We start from the raw sequence: 12,388 nt of genomic DNA, 5'->3' as shown, positions 1-12,388 counted from the left end.
AAGTATTTCCCTCAGTTTGAGAACCAAGGTATCAATCCAGTAGGAGGATCGCGTCAAGTCAGAAGTACCTGCACAAACACAAAGAGCTTGCACCCAATGCTATGAATGGGTTTTCAATCCCTTATAGATTGTTTGCAAAGTGAGAATTGAAAGCAAAAAAGTAAACAAACCAAAGTAAAAGTAAAAGCTGAGATGATAATTGTCAGTAGACCCGGGAACGTAGTCATTACTAAAATTCAGAAATTTGCTGTCTGCCAAGGCGGACGGCAAAGGGGGCAATCACGGACGGCAAAGGCTTTGCCGTCTGCCCCCTCATGGCAAAGTAGACGGTAAAAAAAATCCGGTGAAGAGGCTCTTTGCCATCTGCTTTCACAAAGCGAACGGCAAAGAATCTTTGCCATGAGGGGGCAGACGGCAAAATAAATGGGACGACATATATTGCAATGTCCCCGTTATGTGTTAACGGCAGGCCTCCTCTCTTTGCCGTCTGCCTTCCCCCCTTTGCCATGTGGGGGCAGACGGCAAAGAGGGGAGAGAGGGGGGCAGATTCCCCCTTTGCCGTCTGCCTTCCCCCCTTTGCCATGTGGGGGCAGACGACAAAGAGGGGAGAGAGAGGGGCAGATTCCCCCTTTGCCATGTGCCTTCCCCCCTTTGCCATGTGTTGGCACACGGCAAAGAGGGGAGAGAGAGGGGGCAGATTCCCCCTTTTCCATGTGCCTTCCTCCCTTTGCCATGTGGGGGCAGACGGCAAAGAGGGGAGAGAGGGGGGGGCAGATTACCCCTTTGCCATGTGCCTTCCCCCCTTTGCCATGTGGGGGTAGACGGCAAAGAGGGGAGAGAGAGGGGCAGATTCCCCCTTTGCCATGTGCCTTCCCCCCTTTGCCATGTGGGGGCAGACGACAAAGAGGGGAACCAGCCCCTTTTTTATTGTTTTTGTTATATCCAGCATTTTTAACAATAATCAGGATATATATATATTTGACATAAATAAATTTCTTTCCGTACTCATAACCATATTAAAATAACTCTCATCCATAGTGCATACATATTATGCAAGTTACATCCGTACCAAACCATATATTACACCAGTTTCATCCACGTGCATACAAAGTTTCATATATTCATATAATCCAATAGTTTCAATACAACCCATGGTACAATAAATCATCTTCAAGCATTCCATCAACCAAGGTTCCCGTGAAGTGAAGGTAATCTGCAAAATGACAAATAAGAAAGTTGGAAAAATAATACTAGATGAAGTAGTGTATATATAGGTTATTTCGGAGAGAAATTAGCTAAGTATAGACCATTTAGGAGCTAACTAAGCTAATTATGTTATTTAGGTGGAACCCTAGCTAACTATAGGAGAAGAGAAAGAGAAGAAGAAGTAAAAGAAGGAGGAGGAGGAGGAGGAGGAGAAGGAAGAGGAGAAGAAGAAGAAAAAGGAGGAGGAGGAGGAGGAGAAGGAAGAGGAGAAGAAGAAGAAGGAGAAGAAGGAGAAGAAGAAGGAGAAGGAGCGGGAGCTCGTTCTCCTTCTTCTTCTCCTTCTTCTCCTTCTTCTTCTCCTTCTTCTCCTTCTTCTTCTTATCCTTTTGTCCCCTTCTTCTCATTTTTCCTCTTTCTTCTCCTTTTTCCTCTTCCTTCCTTTCATTTTCCTCTTTTTCTCTTCTTGTCCCCTTCTTCGGGCTAAATTGGCTAAGAATGCCTTTTTGGAGCTAATTATGTCATTTCGAGGATAATTAGCTAAGTATAGGTCATTTTTTATTAAATAGGCCATTTTGGAGCTAACTAAGCTAATTATGTCATTTCGTAGGATAATTAGCCAATTTATCCTTTCTTGAATAAGTCTAAGCTACGTAGAAGAAGAGATATAGAAGAAGAAGTAAAATAAGGAGGAGGAGGAGGAGGAGGAGGAGAAGAATAAGGAAGAGGAGAAGAAGAAGAAAAGAAGAAGGAGAAGGAGAAGAAGAACGAGAAGGAGAAGGAGGAAGAAGGAGGAAGAAGAAGGAGAAGGAGGAGCTCCTTCTCCTTCTTCTCCTTCTTCTCCTTCTTCTTCTCCTCCTCCCTCTCCTCCTTCTTCTTCTCCTCATTTTTCCTCTTCCTTCCTTTCATTTTCCTCTTTTTCTCTTCTTGTCCCCTTCTTCGGGCTAAATTGGCTAAGAATGCCTTTTTGGAGCTAATTATGTCATTTCGAGGATAATTAGCTAAGTATAGGTCATTTTTTATTAAATAGGCCATTTTGGAGCTAACTAAGCTAATTATGTCATTTCGTAGGATAATTAGCCAATTTAGCCTTTCTTGGATGAGTCTAAGCTACGTAGAAGAAGAGATAGAGAAGAAGAAGTAAAATAAGGAGGAGGAAGAGGAGGAGGAGGAGGAGGAGAAGAAGAAGGAAGAGGAGAAGAAGAAGAAAAGAAGAAGGAGAAGAAGAAGGAGAAGGAGGAAGAAGGAGGAAGAAGAAGGAGAAGGAGGAGCTCCTTCTCCTTCTCCTCCATCTGCTCCTTCTTCTCCTTCTTCTTCTCCTCCTCCCTCTCCTCCTTCTTCTTCTCCTTATTTTTCCTCTTCCTTCCTTTCATTTTCCTAAATTTTCTCTTCTTGTCCCCTTCTTCGGGCTAAATTGGCTAAGAATGCCTTTTTGGAGCTAATTATGTCATTTCGAGGATAATTAGCTAAGTATAAGTCATTTTTTATTAAATAGGCCATTTTGGAGCTAACTAAGCTAATTATGTCCTTTCGTAGGATAATTAGCCAATTTAGCCTTTCTTGGATGAGTCTAAGCTACGTAGAAGAAGATATAGAGAAGAAGAAGTAAAATAACGAGGAGGAGGAGGAGGAGGAGAAGAAGAAGGAAGAGGAGAAGAAAAAGAAAAGAAGAAGGAGAAGGAGAAGAAGAAGGAGAAAGAGAAGGAGGAAGAAGGAGGAAGAAGAAGGAGAAGGAGGAGCTCCTTCTCCTTCTCCTCCTTCTTCTCCTTCTTCTCCTTCTTCTTCTCCTCCTCCCTCTCCTCCTTCTTCTTCTCCTCATTTTTCCTCTTCCTTCCTTTCATTTTTCCTCTTTTTCTCTTCTTGTCCCCTTCTTCGGGCTAAATTGGCTAAGAATGCCTTTTTGGAGCTAATTATGTCATTTCGAGGATAATTAGCTAAGTATAGGTCATTTTTTATTAAATAGGTCATTCTGGAGCTAATTAAGCTAATTATGTCATTTTGTAGGATAATTAGCCAATTTAGCCTTTCTTGGATGAGTCTAAGCTACGTAGAAGAAGAGATAGAGAAGAAGAAGTAAAATAAGGAGGAGGAGGAGGAGGAGGAGGAGAAGAAGAAGGAAGAGGAGAAGAAGAAGAAAAGAAGAAGGAGAAGAAGAAGGAGAAGGAGGAAGAAGGAGAAAGAAGAAGAAGGAGGAGCTCCTTCTCCTTCTCCTCCTTCTTCTCCTTCTTCTCCTTCTTCTTCTCCTCCTCCCTCTCCTCCTTCTTCTTCTCCTCATTTTTCCTCTTCCTTCCTTTCATTTTTCCTCTTTTTCTCTTCTTGTCCCCTTCTTCAGGCTAAATTGGCTAAGAATGCCTGTTTGGAGCTAATTATGTCATTTCGAGGATAATTAGCTAAGTATAGGTCATCTTTTATTAAATAGGCCATTTTGGAGCTACTAAGCTAATTATGTCATTAGATGGAAGTCTAGCTATTTTGGAGCTAACTAAGCTAATTATGTCATTAGATGGAAGTGTAGCTATTTTTTATTAAAACACTAGAAATAACATACCTAAGTTAGGGTGAAGCACGGTGGCTCTGGCTTGTTTCACCTGGAGAAGGCTGCCCTGGAGAAGGCTCGACTGTAGAAGGGTCGTGCAATGCGTTTCGGGACATATTCTGCACCAAACATCGTTTGCAATGTGTAGTTAGCATGAGGACACTCTTAAGATCACTCCACTGAAATGAAACTCACCGTCCCCGCCACGTTAATGACTGGCATCGGCGGAGGGACTTGGCCGTTCTTCTCGCACACAGACTGTACATTTGGTTTCGACAGGTCAAACTTTTTATTTATTAATGAAACGGACATTCACATGCAAGATTTGAAATAACATGAAGAAGAAACTTACCACGAAGAGCTCGTATATGGCCCTGGTAGACGCTTCATTCCGTGCCCTCTCCGCCTCCACCAATGCAGTCGTCCTCTCCTCCAGCTCCCTAATTTCCTTATCCTTCTCCGCCATAGCCGCCTGCATTGCCGCTCTCTCTTTCCGAATAGCAGCCTGCAACACAACTCATTGTTAGCAATGTAATCATATTGGTTCCAACGCACAACATAATGCAGAAAGATAGTTGAGTCCATTAAACTAACCTCGATGGCGAGCTCGACTGGCCGTGGACGACGTGTTATCTCCGGACAAGAGCTCGTTTGGCGTGCCTTTATCTGCCGGAGAGTGCTAGGACAACGTATAAGGCCGTCTCCAATGGCGATCGAGCCATGGGGCCTCCCGTTGCCAGCTATCATCACCAGCTCTGGATCAATAGGCCCCTCGCTCGGGTTAAAGTCCTCCCCTTTCCTCGCCTTCCCGTGATCTCTGTACTTCACGAGCTTGTCGTGGGAGGAGATGTTGGTGAAGTTTTCTGGATGCTCGAGGTCAGACTCAGAGAATGCCTTGACCTTCTTGTACGAGGCAGTATGGGCCATCGCATACAGGTCGTACATCTGTGGCGCCTCCGTCTTATTGTGACGCGCCTAAAAGAGAGGGAGCAGAAAATTGTATTGGTAAAGGGCTCAAGATAGCATTAAGAATGAATTGCATGAGGCATGAAGCAAACCACATACCCAGTTCTCGCGAAATTGGATTAAGTTGACGCTCCCTTGATGGTGTGGCACGCCAACCATTTTGCCACGCCTCTCCTTTGCGTTGTTGTAGCTGGTCTCCCACGTTTCGGAGCACCACTGATCCACCAAGGCCTCCCAACAATCCATCTTATCCACACACCATCTCGGGGGCACCTAAGTTAATAAAGAGAAATTTGAGTGCGTAAGAACCAAATCAAGGAAACTAACTACAAAGCCTTAATAATATGTAATTACCTTCATGTAATGCTCCTTCTCCATCTTAGCATCACGGCACTTCGCCTTATCAATCCTAATACGCCGCGTGGCATAGTAGTCTCGAACAGCCTGCACCCGAGCCTCGTGCCGAAAGTTTTGAAGTAGGCGGCGACATTCGGTTTCGATAACCTTTGCCGCGTCGTCCTCGTATCCCTCCTCACACCTGTAGAAGGTCTGCAAACGAGACAACACCGATTAGTACAATAAATAGCTATGGTTAATTTATAATTGTGTGAAAGAGAAATTACCCAGAACTTTCGGATCACCATGTCCGCCCTCGTGTCACACAAAACACCATCGATCTCCACCTCCGGCGGGGCCGGGGCACCCAAGTAGTGCTCCCAGGTCATCCCTACCTCTCGCTCCCGACCGGGCAACGTAACAAACCCTGGGAAGTTTTGACGGCAAAGAACACCAAGGACGCTGTTGGGCTTGCGGACACCCTTGGCATCAATCCAACCCCTACAGTATGACAAATTGAAACCAAAACATTAGATATTTGAGAAAACGCGAAGGCAAAAGGTTAAATAAGAGTAAATTAACTTACTTGTCCCCATTTGGCCTAATCGACCACCTCTGCTCGGGGGTCGCTGGCACGAGCGGGAGCCCCGAACTACCACGCTGGTAGACGGTATCCCCCTCACCCACCTCCTCGTCGCTACCAGCATGGCCAGTTGGCTCAGGCCAGGTATCCCACTGGGTCTCTTGGGACGTACCCTCATCCCTGCTGTGTTCCGCAGTCGTCTGGAAGGAAGCCTCTGGGACACGAGTCTAGTGGGTTGAAGGCTCGTCGACCCGAGGCTCGTGAACCAGAGACCGTGTAGCCTCCACCTCAGACGAATCCACCCTAGAAGTCCTCCTGTGCTCAGGTGAATCAGCTTGGGGTGGTGGCGGAGACCGTGTAGCCCTACCTCTCCCGCGGCCACGTGTACCTTTAGTACAACATAAATACCAACATGAGTAATAAAATGTATATAAATACCAATATGCATACAACATGAGTACAACATAAATACCAACATGAATACAACGTGTACCTTTAGTGCCTCTCGGCTTCGCGGGTGGTCGACCTCCTCTCACGGGGGGCGCTCCTTGCATAGTAGAGAGCAACACTCTCCGAAGAGGCGAGGCAGGAATGGAAGTACCCATCCCATCACCCGCCGACGAAGAAGCAGCCGTGGCGTGCTTTCGACCCTTTCCCACCATCTTTCAACACCTGTCATGACAAAGAGTAAATGAAATTAGTACAACATAAATACCAACATGACTAATAAAAATTGAATACCTAACATGAACTCAAAATTTATATATAGTATAATAGTTGAATACCTGACATGAACTAATAACAATTGTCCTCGTCTATATATGCTTCGGGGTCAATAAATGCATCATGATCATCACTATCATCAATAAATGCTTCATCATCATCACTATCTAGAAGAACATGTGGAAGGCCACCATTATGTAATCGGTCAAGAAGTGACAGGTCATCCGTAGCAGTAACCTCTTCTTCTTCCAGCTCTTCCTGTTCGGGCTCAGGGGTTAAGACGGATTCACTGTCGCTGTCTACTTCAATGTTCTGGGGTGAAGTAGAGCGGTTCTTGAAACGTTTCTTGGACATACGTGTTTCTTGGAAGAATTCTCCTTCATATGTGTCTGGGTTAATGTGAGGTTCGTAATCCTCTTCATTGAGGGTAGGTGGTCTAAAATGTGGTGGCACTTCATAAACGACATCCCAACCTTTGAGATTTGGATCAGTTTGGCAGGCCCACGGTAGATAGAAAACTTGTGTCGCCTGTTGAGCCGTAATATAGACATCGGGAACATCTAAGTGGGTGTTTTGGTTGATTTCGACTAGTCCTATATGTTCATGAGTCCTTCTAGTCTCCCTCGGCTCAAACCAATAACATTTGAAGACTACGATGGTCGGTGGGTTTTCACCATAGAATAGAAGTTCATAAATTGCTTCAACCCTTCCATAATACTCGGTGTCTCCTTCGCCGATAGCAGAGAAAGAACAATTTGTAGTCTTTAGGTCGGGCATAGATAGCTCTTTGCCAAAGGTACGAAAGTGATACCCGTTGATGTTGTATTTGTCAAATGAACGGACCTTATAGTCAAAACCATTAGCGACTTGTCTCAACTCGGCGTCCATAGACTCCGCATCAGCCTACAAGTTCAATACGAAAGAATGGATGCATTAGCCGCAAATTAGACCAATAAATCAAATGGGCCCTTAATGGTAATTAATTACCCTTTGTTTGAACCAAGAGATGAAACCAGGATAGTCGCCTCCATGCTTTGCGAGAAGCTCATACTCTTCGACGGAATCCTTTTCGATGACCGCTCCATCCGAGAATTCGGCGACGTATCGACTATATCAAATATCCGGGAATAAGAGTAGTTCAAAGCAATTAGAAGTTGCGGAAAAATAAATTACCGAGAACTTACTCGATGTACGGCCGCACTTCTGTTAGGTTGGTGAAGATATACAATGAAATGGTCCGCCATTCTTCGACATCCAACGATTTCCCTTTCGAAGAACCGGATGGTGCGAGCTTACCTTTGAATAGGCTGAGGTTGGATCGAACTTTTTCTCGATCGCCATCATTGTACCGAGGCTTTGGGTTATGCAAATGATGATTTTTGGCTTCGTAGTGTGCTGTCACGAAGTTTGTCTCCTCCTCAGTAATGAATGCCTCGGCCATCGATGCTTCAATTCTACGTTTATTTTTACACTTAGCTCGAAGCGTCTTCTGCATCCTCTCTGTTGAGTAGCACCATCGATTTTGAACGGGCCCCCCCATTCTTGCCTCGGTCGGGAGATGCAAAATCAAATGTTGCATTGGATTAAAGAAGCCCGGTGGAAAGATCTTTTCTAATTTGCAGACCAACTCCGGCGCCAACTCTTCCATTTCATCTAGCACGCCAGGCGATAGTTCTTTCGCACAAAGAGAACGGAAGAAATAGCTCAGCTCTTCCAGTACTAGCCATTCATCCTCAGGGATAAAGCCACGCAACATCACCGGCATTACCCGCTCAATCCATATGTGCCAATCATGACTCTTGAGCCCAAATATTTTCAATTTCTCAAGACTCGCTCCCCTCTTTAGATTCGCAGCATACCCATCGGGGAACATCAACCGCATTTTCACCCACAATAGCATCTCCCTCATAGCTGGCCTTTCAAGATTGAACCATGCCTTTGGCTTCGCTATGCTTTGCTTTCCTTTCCGTTGTCGCAAGTTTTGCAACGGTCTATCACATAGAGCCTCCAGGTCGATTCTAGCCTTAGGGTTATCTTTTGACTTCCCCTCTATGCCGAACAATGTACCAAAAATGGCCTCCGCAATATTCTTTTCAGTGTGCATCACGTCAATGTTGTGTGGGCAAAGGAGGTCTTTGAAGTAAGGGAGATCCCATAAGCATGACTTGTGAGTCCAGGCGTGTTCGGTATTATACCCTTTGAAGTATCCTGGACGCAAAGGATCAGGCTCAAGAGCGTTTAACTGATCAAGGGTCTGTTGGCCTGTCAACGCAGCTGGTGCAGTGTTTTTGACAACTCTACCTTTGATGAAATTCTTCTTGTCTTTTCTGAACTTATGGTCAGGATCCAGGAATTGTCTATGCATGTCGAAGCAAGAATACTTACGACCAGCCTGCAGCCAACGGAACTGAAGAGCTGCCTTGCATGTGGTGCACGGGAACCTTCCATGCACACACCAGCCAGCGAATAGAGCAAACGCCGGATAATCATGCGTCGAGTACATGTACCACACATGCATTTTGAAATTTGTTTTCGTAGCCGCGTCGTAGGTCTTGATCCCATTATCCCAGGCTTCTTGCAACTCATCCTTAAGCGGCTGCATGTACACATTCATATTCTTCCCCAGATAGTTGGGCCCTGGAATTATCAACGGCAGGAAAATGTTCTTTCTTTTCATAATCTCTCCGGGTGGCAAATTTAGTGGAATGAAAAATACAGGCCAACAACTGTATTGTGCTGCCGTCATACCATACACATTGAACCCATCCGTGCTGATGGGAACTCTAGGTTGCCTTGGATCTTCCGATTTATCCTTATGTAATGCATCGAAGTGCCTCCACGCAAAACCATCTGAAGTGTGTACCAGCATCTTGTTCCCATCCGCATCTAGTTCGGTTCTTTTGCCCAATTTGTGCCATGTCATCTGTCTGGCCATCTCTTCGAGCATGAAAAGACGTTGAAGTCTTGGTACGATTGGCAGATATCGAAGAACACTAATGGGGATTTTGGTCTGATTCTTCTCACCCATGCCGTTGTCTACCACAATATACTTGGAAGAATTGCAAATGGGGCAATAGTTCAAGGCCGCATACTCAAGCCTAAATAAGGCACATCCATTCTCACAGGCATGTATCTTCTCATAGGGCATCTTAAGTACACGGAGGATTTTCTCTGACTGGTACAGGTTTCCAGGCAGTACATGGCCTTTGGGTAGAAAGCGTCCAAATATCGTCATCATCGCGTCGTAGCATTCTCTGCCTAGGTTGAATTGAGCCTTCAGAGCCATTACTTGCGCGATGGCATCCAGCTGACAAAGCTCAGTCTGCTCGTGGAGAGGACGTTTTGAAGACTCCAGCATTTCATAGAAGGCCTTTGCAGATTCCTCCATCTCATCGTCCGAATCACGAGCATCATCAAAGTCTTGCACCATGTCTTCAATCCCGGTACCATGCTCGTCGGTGCGACGACGAATCACCTCAGCTCTGGCACGTTGGTGAGACTCACCATGAAAAGTCCACACCGTATAATTAGGCGTAAAACCCCACTTCTGCAGGTGTTTACCCATTTCAAACTCTGTCTGCTTTTTCTAGTTGTCGCAGTTGGGACAGGGGCACCATGTTTTATGCTGGCCATTTGCAAATGTGGCTCTCACAAACCCCCTGGTTTTTGTTAACCATTTATGGGTCATGTCTTTCTGACTAGGGTGACTAGTGTACATCCAAGCACAATCACTCATGTTGCCTAGCTACCTATGGGGGCACAAGAAATAAATATATAATTCATCATCTATATTCATACGCTAATCAAGTTTGTCAGTTTTATTACGTCCATGCAACCTACACGCTAATAGGTAAAGATAGGTCCTAATCCCACCCGAGTATGTGTAGACTGGGTTCGTTTTCCCATGCTCTGCTCCAGATGCGACGCAGAATTTCGACAGCACCTCCCCGCTGTTCTCCTGATACACGTCTCGGCAATAAGCAGAGAGGATGTGTACCCGGAGAACAACAGGGGAGGCACTGACGAAATTCCGCATCAGATCCGGAGCACAGCATATGGGAAAACAAACCCAATCTACACATACTCGGACTGTCCATGGATAATGTTGGATAATTCGAAAGGATGGCGGTTATAAATATGCAAAGAAATGCATATTTATAGATGTCGCCCTTTCGAATGGGAGACGCATACTGGTCACGCATACTCTTGATTGAAGAAACCTATAGCTAGCAAGTTTCATCGGCATGAAGACCGGGACAGAGCAAATTAAGGGGGTAGGAGGAGAAGTCATTTGTGCTCACCAACAACGCAAGGGCGGAGCTCGTCCAACGCATGTGGAGGTCGTCGAACAACTGCACATTGAAATTCACCCGATCAACACAACTATGATGTTTTTATAATTAACATAACTATATGACCTAACTCATAACTATGTGGGTCAGTATCATCGGGGGTCGAAGGTCACTGGCATCGGGGATTGGGGTCTTTTCGGTCAACAAGAGGCCGAAGAGGTGTCGGGGCTCGGGGGTTGGGGGTTAGTGGCGTCGGGGGTCGGGGTAGGGGGTCGGGGGTCGAGGGTGTGTGTTGTCGGGGGTCGGGGGTCAGTGGCGTCGGGGGTCGGGGTAGGGGGTCGGGGGTCGAGGGTGAGTGTTGTCGGGGGTCGGGGGTCGGGGGTCGAGGGTCAGTGGCATCGGGCGTCGGGGATCGGGGGTCAGTGGCGTCGGGGGTCGGGGTCGGGGGTCGGGGGTCGAGGGTGAGTGTTGTCGGAGGTCGTCGAACAACTGCACATTGAAGTTCACACGATCAACACAAATTTTATGTTTTTATAATTAACATAACTATGTGACCTAACTCATAACTATGTGGCTCAGTGTCGTCGGGGGTTGAGGGTCACTAGCGTCGGGGGTTGGGGTCTTTTCGGTCAACAAGAGGCCAAAGAGGTGTCCGGGCTCGGGAGTTGGGGGTCAGTGGCGTCACGGTCGGGGTAGGGGGTCGGGGGTCGAGGGTGAGTGGCGTCGGGGGTCAGGGGTCAGTGGCGTCGGGGGTCGGGGGGTCGGGGGTTCGCGTACTACGGCATCTCCTCCAACTTCATCAGCTACCTGACCGGCCCGCTCGGGGAGAGCACGGCCGCCGCCTCCGCCGTCAACGCCTGGTCCAGTACCGCGTCCATGTTTCAAAATTTCATTGTTTTGTCCGGTGGAAGCACACACACCACAACATAGTGCTTCCGACGTCGCTGTGCTCATGAATCAGCTGGACCGGGTCGATCTTTTTTTTGGGAGGGTACCGGGTCGTTCTTCGAAGATAGAATAATGTGCTCAACCCTAAACCTTTTTCTTTTCTAATGACACCACTTTTTTCTTGAAACACATCATCAGTACTCCCGAGTCAAAAAAAATATTGTTTTTTAGCCATTCCGATGAAGAGGTACTATGAGAAAAAAAATATTTTTTGTACATAATAAGTGTCACATGTGTGACATAGAACACATCGGCATTTTCAAACTACAAATACCATTAAATAGAAACAAAACCAAAAAACACATCATGCTTGACAACTAATGTTATCATCCTCGTGTCATTAATTTTACCATAAACAATTAGCATATATAGTATAACCTAACAAACTAATTACCACAAACTAATTACCATGAACCTAAAAATGACAAAAGAGAAAAAACAAAAAAACAGAAATAAATTTACCTAGGGAAGAAGGGCGGTGCAGGGCGGAGGGGCGGCACAGGGAGGAGGCGCAGGGAGGAGGGGTGCCGCAGGGAGGAGGGGCGGCGCAGGAGGGGCGGTGTAGGAGGGGCGGCGCCGGGAGGGGCAGGCAGGGGAGTGTGCGACGCACGGAGGAGGGGCGGCGCAGGGAGGAGGGGCGGCGTGGGGCAGGCGGCGGCGCGGGGCAGGGAGGAGGAGCGGCGCGGGGCAGGCGGCGGCGAGGGCAGGGAGAAGGAGCGGCGCGGGGCAGGCGGCGGCGAGGGGGCAGGGAGGAGGGGCGGCGCGGGGCAGGGAGGAGGGGCGGCGCGGGGCAGCGGCGCA

Source organism: Hordeum vulgare, chromosome 2H (genome assembly GCF_904849725.1).
Source record: "Hordeum vulgare subsp. vulgare chromosome 2H, MorexV3_pseudomolecules_assembly, whole genome shotgun sequence".
NCBI classification, from domain to species: domain Eukaryota; kingdom Viridiplantae; phylum Streptophyta; class Magnoliopsida; order Poales; family Poaceae; genus Hordeum; species Hordeum vulgare.
The sequence above is the reverse complement of the archived record's forward strand: the minus strand, read 5'-3'. Positions refer to the sequence as shown.